The following is a 7074-nucleotide window of genomic DNA, read 5'->3' on the forward strand; positions in this document are numbered from 1 at the left end:
AGGCAGAGACATGCTGAGCAGGGACAACCCCACACTTGGCCTCTGCCCAGCCAGGCTTTCCCACCTGGCTTCCCACAGGATTTTGGCAATACAGGAATCCCAAACAATAAAAGCCCAGGGCTACAATTCACTTAGCACAACAGAGTGCCCACTGAGGGAGAGCACACCCAGAGGGGTGCAGGGCTCTTGAGGTCTGTCCGGAAACATATGGCACCAGAAGCATCCTTCCAGCAGGGCTGAGATGCTAGAGACATCAGAAGTGGCAGCTGCAGACCACAAAGGGCAGCTGAAGAAGAGACAGAAGACCCCAAAAAGATTTGTTTTCAACCTCCTGCCCTTGACAGGATTTCACCTTGCTGCCCCTTTGCTGCAGGGCAAGGGAGATACTACCGGGCAAGCAAGACCCTGCAGGGCTGGGACACAGAGCTAGGCCTCTCTGCCAAGACATGGGGCCAGCACCGAGATGGACTCACAACACACTGAATTGTGCATCATTCCACAGTCCCCCCCAGTCCATCACCCCAGAGCCTCTTCTCTTGCTTCACACCTCCACAGCCCCCCAGGAGAGCAGCCAGCCTGCTGGAAGCTGGTGTCCCTGCTGCCAGCTGCTGTGGAGTCATGCAAGCTCAGGTGGCTTCAGAGACTCTGTTCAGGTCCCAGAGAAACCCATGTGTCTTCTCCCAGGCCCAGGCCCAACAAGGGCAACCATCCCCAACACACAGGGACAGCACAGGGGGGTCATGAGTCAGATACTGAAAGGGGCCTGAGCAACCTCTCCTCACGTGGCATCACATTCTCATCCCTATTGCATTTTGGTGCAGAGGCCTCACAAACCTTCCTCTGCTCCCAAAGCCTGGGAGACTATGTTGCCCACATCAGATCTTCGCAGAGAGCATGCAGTCAGGAAGCCAGACTGAGCAGGAACAGCACCTTCCTGTCTGCAAGAGACACAGCCCTTTCAAAGCCTCTCCCCCAATATTCTGCAGGAGGGAGACCTCCATGGGGTGCAGGGAGCAAGTACCTACCAGGACCTGCAGCAGCACAGGAGAGGCAAACAAGTTGTTGCCCAGAAAGCAGAAACTCCACACAAACCATGACCCTTCCAGGATCCAAACATCCCATGCAGCATTTCATAAGAGTGTTTCTGTAATGCAGCTCAACACACTCAGCTGTAGGCTGGCACCATCTCTTCCCACCAAGCCACATAATTGTGCCGCTTCCCTTGAGGAAGATGAATCGGTTCAGCTGGCTGATCCGCAGAAACCTATTTACCTCCTTCACCCTCAGGCTCAGTCTTCCATTGGATCAACGAGATGAACCAACTCACACTGCAGCAACATCAACAGATGCAGGACAAGGAAGCAAGGGGGCAGATGGAGTCTCCCATTAGACCAGCTTGGCTGTAACACAGAAATACTCCTTCAGTAAGGAGGCTGGTGAAGATCAAACATAACAGTGAAAAGCTACCAACTTCTTTCATTAGGAGCCTTTTACCAGAGAGACCGGCAGGTTTCCTTCTGCTTTACCTTTCATGTATCCTGCTCCTAAAACAATACAGCAAGGTATTTGTGAGAGTATTTGTAAATATCAAGGCAGGGACAAGATCATGGCGTAAGCAACTACTACTGTGCTACACCATCCCATGCTTGCAGGCACTGTGCTCTTTTTGTGCTGTGTAGGTGCATTTTCCCCCGTGATTTATTAATGGCTTGCTTCAGTGAGAGAGTTTGCAGAGGGCTGAACCACTGAGGTGTGAATGAAGAGCAGCATGAATGATGTGAGTCAGAGACCTTCCCTCAGAATTGACTTTATTATGCAAAGCTTTTTTTTTTTTTTTTTTTTTTTTTTACAAGGACAACTGAAAAAGCATTTTCAAGAGGCACAGAAGGCGTCTTGCAGGAGGGCAGAGATCAGCTTGCCTTGGCTTTCGCAGTTGAGGAGGGCTATCCTGGCTGGAGAGGGAGCAGGCTGGCAGGCCGACCGTCTCTTGAGCCTTTCCAGAATGAGATGAAATTTTACAAAGACACTATACATTCCGCAAACGTCCCATCCTTTGCTGGAGAAGTCCGGCCTCACCTCCTTTGCCTCCCACCTTGATCAGGCTGCAGTATCAACTCTCCCCTCCTCAGCACTTGAGTCTGAGCCTCCTTCCAACTTCCTCAGCACACCTTGGAGCAACAAGCTTGGCCGCAGATCTCGCTGTCAGGGTTTTCCATCCCTGCAGATACCAGTCACCCTGCTTTGCCATGCTGAACTGGCCACTATGGTGGGAAATAAAAACAGACACACAGGCATTGTATCACGAGCAATGTCCCAACTGAAAGCATGCTGCAATGGAGGCGTGTGCCTCTCCCCACATCCAATTTCCCTCAGGGACCTAGAAATGGCAGAAGAGCAGAAACTAAGTCACTGCTCCCTCCCCTCTTTTACACAGAAAGTGCAAAGAGCTCCCACGTGCCTGGGGACCAGAGCAGGAAAACCAATGGCCTTCAGGAAACAAGAGCCTTGACAACTCTCATCTCCAGCCTGGATCCCCAACTGACATGAAGAGCAGACAGCTGAGCAGGTATTGCCCCAATCCGCAGGGCAGCAGCCTTAGCACTGACCCCTTGTGCCTCTCCAAGTCTCCCCACACCAGCTGGAGAACCGGTGCTCAGGAAAGATCAGAGCTCTAGGCGGGGGAACAGGAGCGAGGGCTGGGTTCACTGCATGCCTGCTGGGTTTCCTGAGGTGCTGCTGACCCCCGATGGCAGGCAGGCTTGGCCACACTACTACCCCACAGCTCTGCTGCCTGGCTTGTGGGGACAACCCTGGGGCTGCTTCTCTGCAGAATGACATGCGGCTGCGTCTGTGGAGGGACAGCCAGGGCTGCACACTGCCAGAGCGCATAATGGTGAACATGTTGACCACCACATCGCCCTCCTGCACGTCAGGGTCACCACGAAGGGGACTGCTTGGCGGGGGACACTGCAACCACAGGGGACACCTTCCACAACCAGTAAGCGCTGGTGAGCCAGCACCAGAGCTCTGGGAGAGAGAAAAGGCAGCAGTGGAGGAAGGCAGGGACCCAGCTGGGAACCCTCCTCATTAACAGAATATTAAAACTGCCTTTTAAAAGCACTGCCTGAAGATCTCTGCTCCCTCCCCCACCTAGCACAGCAGATAATGAAAGAAGGTATACCTGTCATCCCTGGAGTCCTCCTCCTGCCCAGCGTGGCTACTGCCTCCACCTTCATAGCTGGCTCCAGCGACACCCCAAGCAAATCCCGAGATCCCAGCCAGATCTCTACATCTCCCCGTTCACAACTGCCATCCTTCTTGAGCTCCCATCACATCACTGCATGCAGCCTCCACGCAGGCTGCCCGGCAGAGCGAAGGGGGAGGGTTGAGGACAGCCACACGCCATCCTCCACCCTGCACCCTCGCCAGTCTCAGCCCAGCTTTAGCCGCTTGCCCCGAGCAGCCCCATCTGCCAGGCACTCCAGATGCCAAGACGCAGTGAGCTCCCGGCGGGGCCAACTTAGGCAGCTGCCCATCCTCTGGGAATGCAGAACCCCAGTGCCACCAGCTACACAGGCTACAAGGCAGTTTGACCCCCAGGATGGGCAGCTCGTGGGATGCCAGTCATGGGCCATGAGGAGCACCGTTGCTAGGAGATGTCAGTGCAGACCGGCAACCCCCGCAGAGGGGCCAGTCAATCCAAAGAGCCTTGCACAGCAAGCATCACGCAAATAAAGAAATGCTGCAGCGTACAGGGAGTCCCGGAGAGGTCAGCCCTTCAGCACCTCCTCTTGACTCCCACCTTGCACAGGGGAGAGAGAAGCACAAGTCAGGCCGGACCTCAGACCTCATCCAGGGATAACAGCCAATGGCATCTGCTCCCCACAGACAGTAACACCCCCCAAAAAGCACAGGCACCCCTTCCTTGAGAGGTGGCTGCCAAACATCCCCCTTCTCTCCTCCAGCACCACCGCCACCTCTCCATCTTGACTGGGGAACACTTACTTGCCATGCTGCCTCACTCGGCTACGGGAGGTTCCTGCCTACCTGCAGGGAAGAAAACAGGAGAGTCACTGACAGCTTAAGTTTCACCCCCTGAAGCCCAAGACCTCCATCGCCCAGGGTCACATTCATGCAGAAAGCAGGGTGCTGTCTGGTGGACCCATGACAGTTCCCAGCCAAGCAGTGCCTCTTCAGAGAGCCAAGGACTCACACTGCCTCCCCACTCATCGCATCGCTGGAGGGACTGGAGAGGCGCAGGGCACCCTCAGCTCTCCAAGAGCCTGGGGCAGGTCTCTGCCGTACTTGTGCTGCACCAGCCCAGGAAGGGCCAGGGCCCTGCCCAAGAAGCCCAGAGGGCTGCAGACAAGTGAAGTAGGAAGGGAAGAATTGGATGGAGCGTCCCCATATCTCATCAGCAGACGAGATGACCTGCACGTTAGAAGCTGCTGGGAGCAACCTGGTGCTCTTCCCTTTCACAAGAGATTGATGGATACAGGTAAAGCAGTCATCCTGTTTTAAATCAACTTCACAGCCATGCCGGTTCTCACTTCTGCAACTCCTACCCATAACCTGCAATAAACAGGGCCATACTGTCTTCTCCACCGCCATAAAGCTGACTACACAGCAGGAAAGAAAAGGATATGCATCTCCTGAAGGTTGTTGGGCCAAGCTAAGGGCAGCAGCAAGAGTGACAGAGTTCCCTGCACACCCAGGACAACAGCTCTCCAGCTGGAAAAGCACCTTTTGTGCTTCAAAAGCAAAACTAAACTAAACGAAACCCCACAAGAGTGAAAAAAAGTCCTGCAGAAGCAGAGTATATTCCTCTCTGCTTGCAGGAGGAGTTTCACTCACTTGTTTTTCACGCTTTGTGTTCTCCCTGTGCTCGATGCCCCACCGATCAGACTATCCTGGGCAAACTCATTTCCTTTTGCCTTGTGTGACACCTTGCTATGGCAAAGCCACAACTCTGTCAGGAGACAGAGGAGACAGGACTAACCAGCTCCTACAGGGATTTATTGTAGATGAAGGAGCAAACGTGGTTAGAAACAGCAAGAACTAAACCACACGCTGATCTTGGGTCCAGGACTTCAGATATTCAGTTATCCCAAAAGCACTTGAATCCGCTCAGCTGGAGCGAGGTCAGGGACAGCACAGGGCCGTTCACGGGGTCAGCGGGGCTAGAAATGCATTTCTCATTTCACGTAAAAGGCAGGTGATCCAGACACACAGGATGGCTGATGCACACCACCACAGCAGGCACTACCGCACCTCACCAACAGCTACCTTCTCAGTAAGTCTAGCACCTCTCCCTGCCAACACCAGGTTTCCTGTGGTTTCTGAGGTTCCTGCACCAAAAGAAGCCAAGCAAGCCTGGAGCTGTCTCCAGAGGCAGAAAGCAGCTACTTTCCAACAGTTTATGAAACTCAGACTGCAGACCTCAGTCTGGAGTTTAAGCAGGAGCAATGGAAAGCAGCAGAGCACCAGAATTACACAGGAGGAGTCTGCCGCTTTCTGCACCCCACAGCCCGCACCAGGAGGCCTTTTCTCAAGAAACTGCGCACCCAACGCCGCTTCTCTGAGCCGTCCTGGGGGGATGCGAGAGCAGCTGAGAGGCCCCTGGGTTCGTGCAATCCCCGACAGGCTGCATCAGCTGAGCAGGGACCACCTGACCTGCTTTTGTTGTCATCAGTTTTTACAAAGAGACCCAAACCCACAGGACAAAAGAACACACGGCATGGAAAACTTGCCACAGTTTCCACACAAAACCTCTGTATCACTCGTTGTTACAGGCATTCTCCCCCTTTGATAAGACAAGAGAACAGAGACGCAGAAATAAGGATATTCAAGACCAGATTTGTCAGGACCCACAGCTCCATAACCCACATCATACATCGGGCAACACATTTAATGCGTCAGGAATATTTTATCTTTAACTTTTTCCCAAGTATCTGTGCCAATGCACCCAGTGTCAGAGCTCAGAGACGGTTTATTCCAGTGCAACAATAAGCCAGGTATATGCAAGCCTACAAGCACAAGCGATGCCTGCGAGAAGGGCAGACATCCCAGACGCTTATTTTTATTTCCACGCGCAAATTTCCTAACCACCTCCCCAGGTTCTGATGAGCAGGAAAAGCTGGACCGCCACATGCACTGACACCAAGGCGAGCAGCATCCCTCCTGCCTCCGCACAGCCACGCAAGCTGAGAGAAGCCTGAAGCTGGAGACTGACCTAGCAGACACCCACCCAGTCCCGGTCCACCCCTCTGGCTTCCCAACATGCGTTCGCCTCCTCTATAAATACCCCATCGATAGGAGGTTGCTAAGGCAACCATGAGGAGGCGCGAGGGATGCAGCCGTGAGTGAGGATGCTGCAGTCGCACATTTGTGTCTCCCCCGGGCTCCCCCCGTCTCCACCCCCACTCCCGTCACCGATGCCAAAGGAGGAAATCGTGCTGGTAAAATATGGTGCACGCGTGGTGCCGGCCCCCCACAGACCTCGAGCCCATGTGGTGGGCACACAGAGAGGTGGCACCTCCTCGCCAGGCTGGGGGGCATAGGTATGGGTCATGGGGATCCACAGACGCCAGTGACGTGCACGGCACACAGGGGGGCTGCCGGCTCTCCTGGCATCACGTAGCCATGGCTGCCAGCCGCTCAGCAGGATCCCAGCAATATTTGGGGGTTTCTGCGCCAAGATCCACAGCGAGAAGAAGAGGCTGGACCGGCTCCATTTGCCAGGGACCACGGGCTCCCCATGGGGTGCCAGGATCGCTCACCCTCCCAAAGCAGCCTTCGAACCCCATCCAACCCCACGCGGCTGGTCTTTGCACTGCCCCCGGCCAGCCACCGCCCCGGCCCCTCCATCCTGGCACTAGCCCTGCCTTCCCCAAACCCAACCCCAAATTATTTCCATCTCCCTCAGCTTCTAGTGTCACCCCACAGCAGGGTCCCCCCAACCCACCTGTCCCATCAGCCCAAATGTGAACTTGCCCAACTGAGCGGGGCTTTCTAGTCCCGGACGAACCCCACCACCACACCCCCTGCCCCACTGTCATGCCCTGCCTCACTGTC

The 7074-nt window shown here is 54.8% G+C and overlaps 1 long non-coding RNA gene across 1 annotated transcript; it reads right to left on the reverse strand.

Annotated features, from left to right (window-relative positions):
* Positions 1–1791: 1791 nt before the first annotated feature.
* LOC103923322 lies at positions 1792–4049 on the reverse strand. Its single transcript, XR_663925.1, has 3 exons — positions 4006–4049; positions 3182–3359; positions 1792–2261 (listed from the first exon to the last, which is right to left on the reverse strand). It is a non-coding gene; the product is annotated as an uncharacterized LOC103923322 (long non-coding RNA).
* Positions 4050–7074: the final 3025 nt, after the last annotated feature.

The sequence above is a fragment of the Pygoscelis adeliae genome, unplaced genomic scaffold (genome assembly GCF_000699105.1).
Source record: "Pygoscelis adeliae isolate BGI_AS28 unplaced genomic scaffold, ASM69910v1 Scaffold79, whole genome shotgun sequence".
Lineage (NCBI taxonomy): Eukaryota > Metazoa > Chordata > Aves > Sphenisciformes > Spheniscidae > Pygoscelis > Pygoscelis adeliae.